Genomic DNA, 18,977 nt, shown 5'->3' with positions numbered 1-18,977 from the left:
CTGAGCCGCGTGGGACGGGCACAGAGGCCCAGCTCTGGGCAACAAAGCTGAACGGCTCCAATTCCAACAGGTACAGCCTGCCCCCAAGGGCCTGGGTTCCTCTCTGGGCACGCGCAGCTAGAAACAGCCCCGAGACAGCCGGTTTTCAACCCCTGAGCCGCGTGGGACGGGCACAGAGGCCCAGCTCTGGGCAACAAAGCTGAACGGCTCCAATTCCAACAGGTACAGCCTGCCCCCAAGGGCCTGGGTTCCTCTCTGGGCACGCGCAGCTAGAAACAGCCCCGAGACAGCCGGTTTTCAACCCCTGAGCCGCGTGGGACGGGCACAGAGGCCCAGCTCTGGGCAACAAAGCTGAACGGCTCCAATTCCAACAGGTACAGCCTGCCCCCAAGGGCCTGGGTTCCTCTCTGGGCACGCGCAGCTAGAAACAGCCCCGAGACAGCCGGTTTTCAACCCCTGAGCCGCGTGGGACGGGCACAGAGGCCCAGCTCTGGGCAACAAAGCTGAACGGCTCCAATTCCAACAGGTACAGCCTGCCCCCAAGGGCCTGGGTTCCTCTCTGGGCACGCGCAGCTAGAAACAGCCCCGAGACAGCCGGTTTTCAACCCCTGAGCCGCGTGGGACGGGCACAGAGGCCCAGCTCTGGGCAACAAAGCTGAACGGCTCCAATTCCAACAGGTACAGCCCGCCCCCAAGGGCCTGGGTTCCTCTCTGGGCACGCGCAGCTAGAAACAGCCCCGAGACAGCCGGTTTTCAACCCCTGAGCCGCGTGGGACGGGCACAGAGGCCCAGCTCTGGGCAACAAAGCTGAACGGCTCCAATTCCAACAGGTACAGCCTGCCCCCAAGGGCCTGGGTTCCTCTCTGGGCACGCGCAGCTAGAAACAGCCCCGAGACAGCCGGTTTTCAACCCCTGAGCCGCGTGGGACGGGCACAGAGGCCCAGCTCTGGGCAACAAAGCTGAACGGCTCCAATTCCAACAGGTACAGCCCGCCCCCAAGGGCCTGGGTTCCTCTCTGGGCACGCGCAGCTAGAAACAGCCCCGAGACAGCCGGTTTTCAACCCCTGAGCCGCGTGGGACGGGCACAGAGGCCCAGCTCTGGGCAACAAAGCTGAACGGCTCCAATTCCAACAGGTACAGCCTGCCCCCAAGGGCCTGGGTTCCTCTCTGGGCACGCGCAGCTAGAAACAGCCCCGAGACAGCCGGTTTTCAACCCCTGAGCCGCGTGGGACGGGCACAGAGGCCCAGCTCTGGGCAACAAAGCTGAACGGCTCCAATTCCAACAGGTACAGCCTGCCCCCAAGGGCCTGGGTTCCTCTCTGGGCACGCGCAGCTAGAAACAGCCCCGAGACAGCCGGTTTTCAACCCCTGAGCCGCGTGGGACGGGCACAGAGGCCCAGCTCTGGGCAACAAAGCTGAACGGCTCCAATTCCAACAGGTACAGCCCGCCCCCAAGGGCCTGGGTTCCTCTCTGGGCACGCGCAGCTAGAAACAGCCCCGAGACAGCCGGTTTTCAACCCCTGAGCCGCGTGGGACGGGCACAGAGGCCCAGCTCTGGGCAACAAAGCTGAACGGCTCCAATTCCAACAGGTACAGCCTGCCCCCAAGGGCCTGGGTTCCTCTCTGGGCACGCGCAGCTAGAAACAGCCCCGAGACAGCCGGTTTTCAACCCCTGAGCCGCGTGGGACGGGCACAGAGGCCCAGCTCTGGGCAACAAAGCTGAACGGCTCCAATTCCAACAGGTACAGCCTGCCCCCAAGGGCCTGGGTTCCTCTCTGGGCACGCGCAGCTAGAAACAGCCCCGAGACAGCCGGTTTTCAACCCCTGAGCCGCGTGGGACGGGCACAGAGGCCCAGCTCTGGGCAACAAAGCTGAACGGCTCCAATTCCAACAGGTACAGCCTGCCCCCAAGGGCCTGGGTTCCTCTCTGGGCACGCGCAGCTAGAAACAGCCCCGAGACAGCCGGTTTTCAACCCCTGAGCCGCGTGGGACGGGCACAGAGGCCCAGCTCTGGGCAACAAAGCTGAACGGCTCCAATTCCAACAGGTACAGCCTGCCCCCAAGGGCCTGGGTTCCTCTCTGGGCACGCGCAGCTAGAAACAGCCCCGAGACAGCCGGTTTTCAACCCCTGAGCCGCGTGGGACGGGCACAGAGGCCCAGCTCTGGGCAACAAAGCTGAACGGCTCCAATTCCAACAGGTACAGCCTGCCCCCAAGGGCCTGGGTTCCTCTCTGGGCACGCGCAGCTAGAAACAGCCCCGAGACAGCCGGTTTTCAACCCCTGAGCCGCGTGGGACGGGCACAGAGGCCCAGCTCTGGGCAACAAAGCTGAACGGCTCCAATTCCAACAGGTACAGCCTGCCCCCAAGGGCCTGGGTTCCTCTCTGGGCACGCGCAGCTAGAAACAGCCCCGAGACAGCCGGTTTTCAACCCCTGAGCCGCGTGGGACGGGCACAGAGGCCCAGCTCTGGGCAACAAAGCTGAACGGCTCCAATTCCAACAGGTACAGCCTGCCCCCAAGGGCCTGGGTTCCTCTCTGGGCACGCGCAGCTAGAAACAGCCCCGAGACAGCTGGTTTTCAACCCCTGAGCCGCGTGGGACGGGCACAGAGGCCCAGCTCTGGGCAACAAAGCTGAACGGCTCCAATTCCAACAGGTACAGCCTGCCCCCAAGGGCCTGGGTTCCTCTCTGGGCACGCGCAGCTAGAAACAGCCCCGAGACAGCCGGTTTTCAACCCCTGAGCCGCGTGGGACGGGCACAGAGGCCCAGCTCTGGGCAACAAAGCTGAACGGCTCCAATTCCAACAGGTACAGCCTGCCCCCAAGGGCCTGGGTTCCTCTCTGGGCACGCGCAGCTAGAAACAGCCCCGAGACAGCCGGTTTTCAACCCCTGAGCCGCGTGGGACGGGCACAGAGGCCCAGCTCTGGGCAACAAAGCTGAACGGCTCCAATTCCAACAGGTACAGCCTGCCCCCAAGGGCCTGGGTTCCTCTCTGGGCACGCGCAGCTAGAAACAGCCCCGAGACAGCCGGTTTTCAACCCCTGAGCCGCGTGGGACGGGCACAGAGGCCCAGCTCTGGGCAACAAAGCTGAACGGCTCCAATTCCAACAGGTACAGCCTGCCCCCAAGGGCCTGGGTTCCTCTCTGGGCACGCGCAGCTAGAAACAGCCCCGAGACAGCTGGTTTTCAACCCCTGAGCCGCGTGGGACGGGCACAGAGGCCCAGCTCTGGGCAACAAAGCTGAACGGCTCCAATTCCAACAGGTACAGCCTGCCCCCAAGGGCCTGGGTTCCTCTCTGGGCACGCGCAGCTAGAAACAGCCCCGAGACAGCCGGTTTTCAACCCCTGAGCCGCGTGGGACGGGCACAGAGGCCCAGCTCTGGGCAACAAAGCTGAACGGCTCCAATTCCAACAGGTACAGCCTGCCCCCAAGGGCCTGGGTTCCTCTCTGGGCACGCGCAGCTAGAAACAGCCCCGAGACAGCCGGTTTTCAACCCCTGAGCCGCGTGGGACGGGCACAGAGGCCCAGCTCTGGGCAACAAAGCTGAACGGCTCCAATTCCAACAGGTACAGCCTGCCCCCAAGGGCCTGGGTTCCTCTCTGGGCACGCGCAGCTAGAAACAGCCCCGAGACAGCCGGTTTTCAACCCCTGAGCCGCGTGGGACGGGCACAGAGGCCCAGCTCTGGGCAACAAAGCTGAACGGCTCCAATTCCAACAGGTACAGCCTGCCCCCAAGGGCCTGGGTTCCTCTCTGGGCACGCGCAGCTAGAAACAGCCCCGAGACAGCTGGTTTTCAACCCCTGAGCCGCGTGGGACGGGCACAGAGGCCCAGCTCTGGGCAACAAAGCTGAACGGCTCCAATTCCAACAGGTACAGCCTGCCCCCAAGGGCCTGGGTTCCTCTCTGGGCACGCGCAGCTAGAAACAGCCCCGAGACAGCCGGTTTTCAACCCCTGAGCCGCGTGGGACGGGCACAGAGGCCCAGCTCTGGGCAACAAAGCTGAACGGCTCCAATTCCAACAGGTACAGCCTGCCCCCAAGGGCCTGGGTTCCTCTCTGGGCACGCGCAGCTAGAAACAGCCCCGAGACAGCCGGTTTTCAACCCCTGAGCCGCGTGGGACGGGCACAGAGGCCCAGCTCTGGGCAACAAAGCTGAACGGCTCCAATTCCAACAGGTACAGCCTGCCCCCAAGGGCCTGGGTTCCTCTCTGGGCACGCGCAGCTAGAAACAGCCCCGAGACAGCCGGTTTTCAACCCCTGAGCCGCGTGGGACGGGCACAGAGGCCCAGCTCTGGGCAACAAAGCTGAACGGCTCCAATTCCAAACAGGAGACATTCCCAACTCCTCGCCCAGTGCCAGGGACTCTTTCCGGAGCCGCGGCCGCTAACGCGGCCGCGAAATATTTTCCCACTACATATGCCATAGGAACCATAAGCTAACTTCTTAGATGGAAACTTCTCTATTTTAGCTCAGCCACTAGAAATACAGTTGCCAATAACTCATAAGCCTATCTTAACTCACACTGCATATCAAGCAGAATAGTAACACTGAACGTGAAGGACTAAACCACACCTCTCACAATGGTAAAGCAACGCAAAAGCCCACCAAACATTCATATTGAAGAGTCTAGCCCAGATGACACCAACAGTACTGTAGTGTTAGACAACCTCTCTGACAAGGAATTCAGAAGGGAGCTACTTAGGATGCTTAGGGAATTAAAAGAAACAATGGAAAGCAATGCCAATAGAAGACAAGAGGATCTGAAGGCAGAAATGAGGAAAATGCAATCAGAAATGTCAGACCTGAAAAATCTCGTAGGTGAATTGAAAAGCTCAGTGGAAGGCCTCAGCAGCAGAGTAACAGCGGCTGAGAACAGAATCAGTGAGCTCGAAGATGAAGTTCAGAGACTCTCCCGAAAAGAGCAGAAAATGGAAAAGAGACTCACAATTCGGGAACAGATGGCAAGAGAAGATCGTGATGAAGCCAAGAGGGGTAACATAAGAATTATTGGAGTCCCAGAGGGACAGGAAGAAAACCTCGATGAAGAAGAAACTGTCAAAGACATCATTGCTACAACATTTCCAGAGCTGAAGAAAACTTGTGACCACATTCAGGAGGCCCGAAGGGTACCAGCTAGAAGAAATCCGAATAAAAATACCCCAAGACACATTCTGATCAAAATGACCAAAACCTTAGACAGAGACAAAATTCTGAAAGCAGCAAGATCGAAGAAAGAAATCTCTTACAAAGGAGCATCCTTAAAATTCACAGCTGATTTTTCTGATGAAACCCTCATGGCCCGAAAACAGTGGTGGGACATAGTAAAAAAACTCAATGAAATAAATGCCTCCCCCAAAATACTTTTCCCAGCAAGACTCTCATTCATAATAGAAGGAACAACACACAGTTTCACAGACAAACAACAGCTCAGGAACTTCATAGACTCAAAACCATGGTTACAAGAACAACTAAATGGGCTACTTTAAGGCAAGAAAGGCCCCTCAAATACACCCAATTTTAACATAACAATGGGACAAAATCCCATAACAATAATCTCTCTCAATGTCAATGGGCTAAACGCACCAATTAAAAGACATAGAGTGGCAGGATGGATTAGAAAATTGAACCCAACATTCTGCTGCCTGCAAGAAACGCATCTCAATAGTCAAAGCAAACACAGACTCAGAGTCAAAGGCTGGAAAACAATCCTACAGGCAAACAGCTCCCATAAAAAAGCTGGGGTAGCCATCCTTATATCAGACCACATTGATTTCAGAGTGAGGAAGGTCATAAGAGACAGTGAAGGCCATTACTTATTGATCAGAGGATCTGTACAACAGGAAGAACTTACAATAATAAATGTATATGCACCTAATGAGAGACCAGCAAAGTACTTAAAACAACTACTCATAGATTTGGAAAAAGACATCAATAGCAACACAATACTAGTGGGAGACTTCAACACTGCTTTGTCACCTCTTGATAGATCAACCAGACTCAAGCTTAGCAAGGACATACTTCATTTGAGGGAAACAATGGAAGAAAGGGACTTAGTAGATATATACAGGACACTTCATCCACAAAAAGCTGAATACACATTCTTCTCAAGCGTACATGGAACATTCTCCAAGATAGACCACATGCTGAGCCACAAAACATGCCTCCATAAAATTAAGAAGGTAGAGATTGTATCAACAATCTTCTCAGACCATAATGCGCTGAAATTAGAAGTAAATCACACACAAAAACAGAAAACTAAATCAAACACCTGGAAATTAAACAGTGCACTATTGAACAACGAGTGGATTAGACAGGAAATCAAAGAGGAAATCAAAAGATTCCTAGAAACGAATGAAAATGAGAACACGAGTTACCAAAACTTATGGGACACAGCAAAGGCTGTGTTAAGAGGAAAGTTTATAGCTCTACAAGCATTCCTCAGGAAGGAGGAGCGAGCACACATAAGTAACCTAACCTCACAGCTTAAGAGCTTGGAGAAGGACCAAAAAAAGGAGCACAACCCGAACAGGAGAAAGGAAATAATAAAACTCAGAGCAGAGATTAATGAGATGGAAACCCAAAAAACAATCCGAAAGATCAATGAAACCAAGAGCTGGTTCTTTGAGAAAATTAACAAGATCGATAAGCCTCTAGCAAAACTCACAAAGAAAGGGAGAGAGAAAACCCTAATAAACCGAATCAGAAATGAAAAGGGGGTCATTACAACAGAAACCACAGAAATTCAGAGGATCCTCAGGGAGTACTTTGAGAAGCTTTATGCCACGGAACATCAAAACCTCGAGGAAATGGATAAATTCCTAGACTCCTACAGACTCCCAAGGCTGAACCAAGAAGACCTGGAATACCTGAACAGACCTATCACCATCAAGGAAATTGAAATGGTAATAAAAAGTCTCCCCAAGCACAAAAGTCCTGGCCCGGATGGATTCACTAGTGAATTCTTCCAAATCTTTAAAGAGGACTTACTCCCAATACTCTTTAAGCTTTTCCACGAAATTGAAATATCAAAAACACTTCCAAACAGTTTCTACGAAGCAAATATCACACTGATACCAAAAGCAGACAGAGATACCACAAAGAAAGAGAATTACAGGCCGATATCCCTGATGAACACAGATGCAAAGATCCTCAACAAACTACTAGCAAATAGAATCCAACTACTCATCAAAAAGATCATACACCATGACCAAGTAGGATTCATCCCAGGGATGCAAGGATGGTTCAACATTCGGAAATCAATCAACATAATCCACCATATCAACAAAAGAAAAGATAAAAAGCATATGATCATATCAATAGATGCAGAGAAAGCATTTGATAAGATCCAGCACCCCTTTATGATGAAAACCCTAGCCAAAATGGGTATAGAGGGGACCTTCCTCAACATAATTAAAGCCATCTACCACAAGCCTACAGCAAGCATCATCCTCAATGGGGAAAAACTGAGAGCCTTCCCTCTAAGATCAGGGACGAGACAGGGATGCCCACTCTCTCCACTGCTGTTCAATATAGTACTGGAAGTACTTGCAATAGCGATTAGGCAGGAAAAAGATATTAAGGGCATTCAGGTAGGAAAGGAAGAAATCAAGCTCTCACTATTCGCAGATGATATGATACTCTACTTAGAGAACCCAATAACTTCCACCAAAAAACTCTTAGAAACAATAGACTCGTATAGTAAAGTTGCAGGTTATAAAATCAATACCCAAAAGTCCATGGCTTTCCTATACGCAAACAGTGAGAGAGAAGAAAGCAACATGAAAAAAACAATCCCATTCACAATTGTGCCCCAGAAAATCAAGTACCTAGGAATCAGCTTAACTAAGGAAGTAAAGGACCTGTACAAAGAAAACTACAAAACGCTACTTCAGGAAATAAAAGAGGACATGAGGAAATGGAAAGATATCCCCTGCTCATGGGTCGGGAGACTTAACATTGTCAAAATGGCAATACTACCGAAAGCATTGTATAAATTCAATGCAATCCCTATAAGGATACCCATGACATTCTTCAAAGAAATGGAGCAAACACTCTTGAAATTTATATGGAACAATAAGCCCCCACGAATAGCTAAAGCAATTCTTGGGAAAAAGAAAATGGGAGGAATCAACCTCCCGAACTTCAAACTGTACTACAAAGCAGTAATAATTAAAACAGCATGGTACTGGAACAAAGGCAGAACTGCAGACCAATGGAACAGGGTTGAATACACTGACATTTCTCCTCAATCATATGCTCATCTAATCTTTGATAAAGGTGCAAGTAATGTGAAGTGGAGTAAGGAAAGCCTCTTTAATAAATTGTGTTGGCATCACTGGACGGCTACATGCAAAAAAATAGGCTCAGAACTCTGCCTAACACCATGTACAAAAGTAAGATCAAAATGGATTAAAGACCTCAACATCAGACCAGAAACCATAAGGTACATTGAAGATAAAGTTGGCAAAACCCTCCATGACATTGAAGCTAATGGTATCTTCAAAGATGCCACGCCACTGGCCGAGCAAGTGAAAACAGAGATAGATAAATGGGACTATCTTAAACTAAGAAGCTTCTGCACCTCCAAAGAAACAGTGACCAAAATACAAAGACAGTCTACAGAATGGGAAAGGATATTCGCCGAATACACATCTGACAAGGGGTTGATATCCAGGATATACAAAATACTGGTTAAACTCCACAAGAAGAAAACATCCAACCCCATCCAAAAATGGGGCAATGAAATGAACAGAAACTTTCTCAAAGAAGAAATCCGAATGGCAAAAAAGCACATGAGAAAATGCTCTACATCATTAATCATCAGGGAGATGCAGATCAAAACCACAATGAGATACCATCTCACACCTCAGAGACTGGCCCACATTCAAAAGAACAAAAGCAACCGATGCTGGCGTGGATGTGGCGAGAAAGGGACACTCCTTCACTGTTGGTGGGAATGTCCACTGGTTCAGCCCTTCTGGAAAACAGTATGGACGATTCTCAAAAAATTAGAAATTGAGCTCCCATTTGACCCAGCAATACCACTCCTGGGAATATATCCCAGAGAGGCAAAAATGTATAGTCGAAGTGACATCTGCACTTGTTTGTTCATTGCAGCCCTCTTTACAATAGCCAGAAACTGGAAGAAACCTGAATGCCCAAGAACAGATGACTGGTTAAAGAAACTTTGGTACATCTACACAATGGAGTACTATGTAGCTCTTAGAAAAGATGAAGTCATGAAATTTACATACAAGTGGTACAATATGGAAAGTATCATGCTAAGCGAAATGAGTCAGAAAGAGAGGGATAGACATAGAAAGATTGCATTCATCTGGGGGATATAAAGTAACAAAGTATGAGATTAATACCCAAGAATAGCTGAGATCAGCACCAGGAGGATTACTCCATAACTTAGAGGCCAGCCGGGTATCCTAGAGGAAAGGGCTATTCAGATAGAGAAGGGAGCACCAAATAAAGGATGTTTGGAGGATCCTCCCAGGAGGGGAGATGCATGTCGAAAGTAGACTATGGACTGAACATGTTTGCCACTCAATGCCTCTTTTGCAGACCACAACACCCAAAAGGAGAGAGAGAACACAGGGGATTGCCCTGCCACAGAGACGGGGGGATGGGGGGATGGGGGTGGGAGGGATATTATCCATGGTGGTGGAAAATGGGCACTGGTGGAGGGATGGGTATCTGATCATTGTATAATTGAAACCAAAGCACAAAAAATTGTAAATCTACAACTTTAAAAAAAAATAAAATAAAATAAAGGGGAAAAAAATAAAAAAAAAAATAAAAAAAAAAAAAAGAAAATTATAGAATTATTTTAAGATCTGAATGGTACCTATTAACACTATAGAAAAGTATATAATAATTATGTACATTATGAATCAAAGTCTTTATTTTCCCTGGTCTGATGACTTTCCCTCTCAGGACCCTTGGTGTATAATCACGGATGTGATGAGAGTGTCATCATGGCTCCAGAGACCCTCTGTCTCTGTGCTCTCTCTCCCACCACCTTAAAATCCCTCCTCCCTCTTGCCTACTCCCTCACTGCACAGTCATTTCTGGCCCTCTCCCAGCACCTCCCATGGCTCTGCTCACCTCCCACCCATTTCCCTCAAGGCCCCTGTGTCCCTCTGAGGCCCCTCTCACCCCTCACTCCCATTTCCATTTTCCAACACCCAATCAAACATCTGGTGCCTGTTTCTTATTGGACGTTTCCCCAAAGGCTCACCTTGGCTCTGAGTGCCCCTATCCTGCCCTGGGCCTGGCACTTATGTCAGCCAGCATATTGTATGCAGGGGGCTCTGTTGTCTGCGGCCAAGGCACTAATCACATTCACCTGCCCCTCCTAATTTATTATGGTCAGAGTGCAGTCATTTGCTTTTTTAGTCTTTGTTTAGAACCAATTCGTGCAATAAATTTATTGCTAACTTTTTGGAGTCTGGCCTGCTCTCCTGCACCTGAATCTCGCTGTGTGGATGGCGGCCGAACCTCTTACACTGCACACTTCACCATCACAATCCCCACATGCTCTGTGGGGTCTACACCCGAATGACTCAGGAATTTTGTGCGAAATCTAGCCTGCAAGACATAGCCTTCAGCAGCCCTGAGCTCGGCTGGAGCAGCCTTCCTCAGCCACAAGACTCTGAACTGCTCACTGGTGAGCAAATCTTTGGGGGCCCGACAAGGAGCGAACACGCTATTTTCGTTCTGCAGAACGATCTGCCCTGCTCGGGGTCCACTCGTGGCCAGGCCTTGGTATGCCGCCGTGCAACCGTTATAGACACCTCCAACGAATTGCCCCTCAGTCTTCGCTAACACTTCAATAATCTGGCAGTCAAGTTACTGGCCCAGACCACGGCCCACTCATGCTCCCTCTGGCCGGCCTGCCTCTTTCTTTCCCTGAGACCCCCTTCCTTCATCCCCACCCGTGTCCCTGCCACTGTCTCTGCCCAAGCCGCAGCCGTCTTGGCCCCTCTTCCCGCCTCGGAGATGAGATGAGCTCAGCGGCCGCAATCCAAGACACCCCGGCTGGTCCTCGGCCCCTGGACACTGTTAAGCCAAGGTCTGCCCTGGCGCGAAGCCCGCTGATGATCAGAAGCCTCAATGTGAGGAGCTTGAGTGGGACCGTCTGGCGAGAAGCAACCCCCAAAGAAAAGCCTGCGCTGGGGATTCTGCGGGGAGCCCCCCAGACTCCTGCTGGGAGGGGCGAGCGAGAGCTCAACGGGTCACGGGGTGCCCGCAACAACTGCCCCTGAGGCTGCGCAGAAGAGCTCGATTCACCCTCCCCATCCCGATCCTCTTCCGAAGGAAAACCGTTTCCTAAAGGCCTTCCGCCAACTTTTCTGTTGCACTTTGGCCAGCAGAGATAGCGAATAAATCAACCCAGTGGTGATTAGGGATGACTATGGTGGCTTCCTGGGACATTTTGTGGTGGGAAAGAGGACGAGGGGACCAGTGAATGGAGCTTGTGCTAAGGGAGAGACAGGGGAAGATGCAGCGCCTAGAGCTGGCCCTGCCATCTCTTTCAGCAACTTTTGAAAGTAGAAGTATGAGCCTCCACACTTGCCTGGGGAAGGTTGGAGCAATCTCACGCTTCCTGAAACTGGACCTTGGCCAAATCCTGTCATTCACATTGTAGGGCCATTGCAAAAAGAGAAACCAGGGTACAGATGCTTCCCCCCAAAAATGTGGCCTAATCTCGATGAAGCCCAGAAACAGAAATAGACCGACCACCTGCAGGTGTGGGTGGTGTGCTGCCCGAGAGGTGTTGGGGAGGCTTTCTCCATGGAAACACGGGGTCCCCCTGCTCAGTGGAAAGGCTCCCTTGAGAAGTGATCTCAGTCCAAGGGACTGGCTCTAGTTTCAGTACTGAGCCACTCAGTCGCACTGTGTGTGGGAGAGGGACCTTGACCTGGAGGCCACTGTAACCCGAGGGCACCTCGAGCTGAGAGATGGGAAATGATGCCTCCTGGGAGAGCAGGGAAATGAGGATATGAGCAACTCTTTCTTAGGAGTTTCTCCTGGGAGGAGGACCCTGGTGTATGATCTTCACCTCCTCGTGACTCACCCTGCTTCCATCCCCATGGTGGGTCCTGTTACTGCACCACGATGCAGTGGAGAGTGTCTCAACAGCATCCTGCTGCCAGTACAGGGACAGTCCGTGTGTCTCTGAGGATGATAGTTCTTTAGGGATGCTGCCAGGCATGTCTCTGCCTCTAGGGATGATTTCTGTGTTGCTCTTTATAGACACACGGGACAATACCCAAGACACTTAGCTCCTTATACATTGGCTTCTCTGAAGGAGGTAGCCCTATGGTCTTCATGTTTTTGCTGGCACTGATGTTGGTGTGTCCCATGGGTGGTTCATGTGAAGTGGGGAGGAGAAGATGGTCACTTTCTCCTAATTCGCCTCTGCCACCCAGGATCCAGGGTAACTGGGTTCCTGTCTCACTTGCTGAAAGGAATTTCATGAGTAGACAAGCAAGTATAGCTAACTAGATTTCTTTGGAGGGTTTTTAAGGTGTTAGGGTAGGGGGAGAGAGAGTGAGAGACAGAGAGAGAAAGAAAGAGAGACACTCAACAGAGAATGCGGGCTTCTCCAAGGGCAGAGAGAGCTCCACCACACATCCGAGCATTAGACATGAAAGCATGAAAGTACACATCTCAAGAGTGGAGATGCAGCTGACACATGTGCATGATCACGTGGGCACAAACAGCACATAGTCTTCTCAGGCATATATGCGGGCCTTTCCTTTTTTCATTGTGGCTTTTATAGTGTTTCTCCAATGTACCGCCACATGGGGCTTTTATAAGGTTCCCCAACGTACCACCACATAGGTAAAAGTCCATTGCTAAGGAGGTTCCCAGGGAGCTTGGGAGTGGTGGTGGTTATCTTTGGGCTGAATCATTAAAATAGGGTATTAAAGGAATTTACTCCATGGGAAGGGGTCCAATCTCCAAAGGGTCCCTTGCTTCTCAAGGTCGTATCAGGCCTTAGTTCCTGCTTTTCCTGTTTTCTGCAAGGTTGGCTTTTGCCTTTTCCTTGAGTGTGGGCCTTCCCTATCATGCCTATATCAGCACCAGGGCATAATTTTTGGAATTCTCCCAACCAAGGAAACATTAAGAATTTGGGGTACTTAAAATCCTACTATGTGTTTCCAATCAAAAAGGGACCTCAGATGGCACCAACAACTATATTTTGGAAACAGATCTGCAAGGAGGAACCCCCATACAACTCAAATACATGGTGAAATTTCCTTCAGAGCACAGGATGGCCTGTTGTGGAAAATCCCTGGAAAAGCAGGAAAAAAACAAGTGGCACTGGAAATCACACACAAAGGAGCACCCCTTAGATTAACAGCACACCTATGGGAGGAGACCATCTAAGCCCTAAAACAATGCTGGGATATCGTGAAATAACTCAATGAATGGGCTGGAACAATAGCACAGCAGGTAGGGGGTTTGCCTTGCACATTGGCTTTACATCCCCAAAGGAAGGAATGCACATTTTTTTCCAGTGCACACAGAACTTCTTCCAAAATAGATCACGTGCTGGGACACGAAACATTCGTCAATAGGAGCAGGAAGATAGATATCATATCAACTACCTTTTCAGACCACCATGCACTGAAAAAAGATCTTAATCACGCACAGACTCAAGAAACAAATCAAACACCTAAATTAAAAAACTGAATGTTGAACAGAGAGTGTGTCAGAAGGGATGAAATCAAAAGATAACCTGGAAACAAATGAGAATGAAGACATGATTTACCTGAACCTATTAGACACAGCTAACACCATGTTAAGGGGACAATTTATAGCTCTGCAAGCATTTTTCAGGAAGGAAGGAAGGGCCCACATAAAAAAAAAAAACTTGATTTCACAGGTCTAGATCTGAGAAAAGGACCAACAAATGTAGACCAAACCAGGCAGAAGGAAAGAAATAACAAAACTTAGAGCAGAAATAAACGACATGGAAATCCAAAAACCAATTTTTGAAAGACCAATGAAAACAAGAGCTGGTTCCTTGAGAAATAAACAAAATTGATAAACCACTAGCAAGACTCACAACAAAAGAGAGAGAAAACCCAAATAAACTGAATCAGAAATGAAAAAGGAGACACCACCACAGAAACTGACGAAATTCAAAAAATCCTCAGAGACTACTTTGAAAGTCTGTAATCCGTGACAAAAGAGATCCTAGAAGAAATGAATCTACTCCTTGATTTCTATAATTTCCCAAAATTGAACCAAGAAGATTTGGATCACCTGAATAAACCTACCCCTGTCAAGGAAATTGAAACTGTAATCAAAATTCTTCCCCAAAACAAAAGCCCAGGTCTAGATGGATTCACTAGCAAATTCTTCCAAACATTTCAAGAGGAACTGTTGCCAGTTCTTCTCAAACTTTTCTTCTCAAAATGAAGAAGAAACTTTCCCAAACAGTTTCTATGAGGCTCATATATCCTTAATTACAAAAGTACACAAAGATACCACTAAAAAAGAAAACTACAAGCCAATTTCCCTGATGAACACGAACGCAAAGGTCCTCAACAAAATACTAGCAAATAGTATCCAGCATCTCATCAAAAAGATCATACAACCGGACCAAGTGGGATTCTTCTGGGAAATACAAGGGTGGCTTAACTTTCCATAATCAATCAACATAATGCATCATATCAACCAAAGAAAAAATAAAAACCATATGATCATATCAATAGATGCAGACAAAACATTTCACAAGATCCAGCTCCCTTTCATGATGAAAACTTTCGCCACAGCGGGAGGGCGTTTGCCTTGCATGCAGCCAACGTGGCCGACCCGAGTTCAATTCCTCCGCCCCTCTCGGAGAGCCCGGCAAGCTACCAAGAGTAACTCGGCCGCACTGTAGAGCCTGGCAAGCTCCCCATGACGTATTCGATATGCCAGACACAGTAACAACAAAGTCTCCAATGGAGACGTTACTGGGCCCGCTTGAGCAAATCGATGATCAACGGGGAGGGCCTTTACTTTACTTTACTTTTCTTCAATATCATCAAAGCCATCTACCACAAACCTATGGCAAGCATTATCCTCAATGGGGAAAAACTAGGCGCCTTCCCTCTAAGATCAGGGGCAAGACAAGGATGTCCACTCTCACCACTTCTGTTCAATATAGAACTGGAAATACTTGCAATAGCGGTTGGGCAAGAAAAAGATATTAAGGGTTTCCAGATAGGAAAGAAAGAAATCAAGTTCTCACTATTTGCAGATCATATGATTCTAAATGTAGACAACCCTAAAGCCTCTACAGCGAAGCTCCTAGAAACAATAGACTTGTAAAGTCAAGCTGCAAGCTATAAAATCAATGCCCAAAGGTCCATGGCTTTCCCATGTGCAAAGAATGAGACAGAGGAAAGTGGTATGAGAAAAGCAATCCGATTCAAAATCATGCCGCAGAAAATCAAGTCCCTCAGAATCAGCTTAACTAAGGAGCTAAAGGACCTGTACAAAGAAAACTACAAAACGTTACTTCACGAAATAAAAGAGGACACGAGTTAATTAAAACATATCCTCTGCTCATGGATTGGGAGAATTAACACTGTCAAAATGACAGTACTCCCCAAAGAATTATACAGATTCAATGTGATCCCTATAAGGATATCAATGACATTCTTCAAAGAAATGGAGCCAATACTCTTGAAATTCGTATGGAACAATAAACCCTTATGAATAGCTAAAGCAATTCCTGGGAAAAAGAAGATGTGAGGCAACACCTTCCTCAACCTCATATTCTACTACAAAGCAGTAATAATTAAAACAACATGGTACTGGGACAAAGGCAGAGCTGCAGACCAAAGGAACAGAATGGGAGAGTAACACCCAAGAATAGTAGAGATAAACACTGGCAGGATTGCTCCATGCTTTGGAAGTCAGCTTCACATGCTGGGGGAAAAAGCAGCCAGGATAGAGAAGGGACCACCAAGTAAAGGGTGCTTGGAGGGGCTTCTCAGAATGGATGATGTGTGCTGAAAATAGACTATAGACCAAACATGATGGCCACTTAATACCTCTCTTGCAAATCACAATGCCCAAAGGGGAGAGAGCACAATGAAATGCCCTGCCACAGAAGCGTTGGCAGGTTGGGGGGTGGATAGAGTGTGGGTGCAGGAGGCACACTGGTATCATTGCTGGTGGAGAAGGGATACTGGTGGAGGGATGGGTAGTCGATCATTATATGACGGAAACGTAACCACAAAAGTTTCAAGGTCTGTAGCTGTACCTCACGGGGATCCATTAAAAAAAAACAATGAACAAGAACAACCAGTGCTGGTTGAGAAGAGAGAGAGAGAGAGAGAGAGAGAGAGAGAGAGAGAGAGAGAGAGAAAGAGAGAGAGAGAGAGAGAGAGAGAGAGAGAGAGAGAACAAGGGGCTATGGTGCCACCAGCAAGTCCATCTGTATACCTGTGAAGCAAGTGCAACAGCAGCCTGATGTTGCCTTCAAACTTCTAGACACCCCAAAATTGCTGCTGTGACATTGGCCAGATCCTAAGAACTTGGGGACGTTTGCCAAGAACTTAAAAGGCCAAAAGTTAGGTATGTGGGAAATACAGCCACAAACTACCTCCAGCTTAGCTATATAAGCTCATTTATTGGCCTTATTTCAGAGATGTTTAAAATTCAAAAGAGATCCAAGGGCCTGTAGGGCAGAGGTAGGTGGGAACCGAGACTGAGAGCTCCAGACCCGCTTGGATTAGGACTGGGCCTCCTTCCCCCACCCAAGCCCCTATTTTTCCAGTTTTTCGCAGTAATACCCCAAAACTGACCTGAGTGCCATGTAATCTCATCAATGGCAAAGACCTTGGGACTATAAACAAAAACCTCTGAAAAAGCATGCCATAGAATGTCCTGACCCCGCGCCAGAATTTTTCACACACTGCGCCCCAGAGGGAGGATTTTGAGAGCCCTCCCCACCCCAAGAGACCCAGCTCCGGCAGCCCCAAACCTCTTAAACCCAGCCGTGCCATGCACAAGTCTGTCCCCAACATCACGTATGGCTAAACATATTTCTGCATTGCGCACCACGGGACACATTATAAAACACTCTCTACCCGTTCTCCATAATTACCACACCACATTTGATGAGGTTCGCATAGTAGGCAATGAAACATAGAGGGAAATTATATATATGTGTATGTCCATATTTTCGGATATATATATCAAAGCTTACACCACCCAAACTTTAACAATATTATAGTGATATCCTATAGAATGTCTTAATGGATCCTGCCAAAATAGAACAATCTTCCCACTGTTTCCTATATGAACACTTTTGTGTAAGCATGTTCAGCGGTTCCTCAAAACAAATAATACAAAATATATTATTTCGGTTGTGTTTTTGGACAGGGTTTGGATTTTGGAATGGAAACATCCCAAATTTGGTGGTGGGAAGGTGTCATGGTGGTGGAATTGGTGTTTGATTATTGAATGTAATCAAACGTTGTGAACAAACTTGTAAAATCAAAAAATTAAAAAAAAAACAGTTACATGGAGTTCATGTCCAATTCAATCAATGTAATCAATGATTGAATAAATAGCAGTGCTCGTACATTATAAAAATACAGAGAGAGAGAGAGAGAAATGTAGAGAGTGACATTGAGAGACAGAGAGACAGTAGAGGAGGGGAATAGAGAGAGCAATGGATAAAAAGTGCCTGACATAGAGATAAACAAAGGAGAAGGTGGCTGGATGAAGGGAAACTGAGGACATTGTTGGTGGGAAATGTACACTGGTAGAAGGATGAGTTTTGGAGCATTGTATGACTTAAATCTGACCCTGAATAGCTTTGTAACTCTGTCTCATGGTGATACAATAAGACAAAAATTAAATACACAATCTCTTAATGTTTTCTTCCTCTTGTATTTGTGTGGGTGGCCATCTTTACATTGTACAGAAACCAACCACCATGCCATTCCCAGTCATACTCAGCAGAGCCGTGCTGCTGGGGGAGGCCTTCCAGGGCCACATGAGCAATGCTCGAGATAGGACTTGGAGCATCCAAAGTATATGCTCCGGTCCTGTGGCCTATACCCCCAACACTTTATTTTTCTTATTCTTGCTGCTTCTGCCAAATAAAGGATTGTTCAAAATATTGACAGTCATGTATTAAGTGATGAGCTCATGTAAATGAATGGGACTAAAGGGCAGAAGTAATGCAATGGTACTTGTTGAAAGTAGGTAAAGGGACATATGTGATAACATATGTGTTGAAAGTAGGTAAAGACACATACGTGATAACATTTCAGCACCTATTTTGTAAAACATAATTTTGAATATGAGAACAACAGAAAAAGAAGAGGCACATGCCATAGAGGCAGACAGCAGGGATGTGTTTTGGGAGGGTGGACGGAAAGGAAAATATGGTGCTGGGAAATTACACTGGTGACGGGATGACTGTTGGAACATTGTGTGCCGAAAACACAATCATAAACCATTGTGTAATGCTCTATCATAGTGACTGAATAAAATAAAAATTAAAAAACAAACATATTGCTAATAGGATATTAAGTTGTTATCAGTTTAACTATGATACTTACTAAAATATAATTTGATCCTCCCCATCCCTTTGATGATTTTAATGCCACAGAATATAAGCTTTACATTTGTATTCTCTGAAACGATGTTAAAACAGTTTAACATATTTTCAAGTTCTTACTCTTTTCTCTTCTTTTTTACTTTAACTATCATACTATTTATAATTTACTTACCACCATTCAAAGAGTAAATCATACTCTGTTTTCTGTGGCAGGTTCGTGAAGGACCGCAGAAGGCTCCCCCAATGCCTGCAACCTTGAGCCAGAGCCCTCCCCATCCCCGCAGCCAGGGCTGACCCTCTGCATGCAGGTGTGTGCCATGCTGCAGCACAACCACTTTGCTTCCTGTGACAGGTTCCTGGGTCAGCAGGTCCCTGGGACTGGCTGG

Source organism: Sorex fumeus, unplaced genomic scaffold (genome assembly GCF_029834395.1).
Source record: "Sorex fumeus unplaced genomic scaffold, SorFum_2.1 ptg000044l, whole genome shotgun sequence".
Classification (NCBI taxonomy): domain Eukaryota; kingdom Metazoa; phylum Chordata; class Mammalia; order Eulipotyphla; family Soricidae; genus Sorex; species Sorex fumeus.
The sequence above is the reverse complement of the archived record's forward strand: the minus strand, read 5'-3'. Positions refer to the sequence as shown.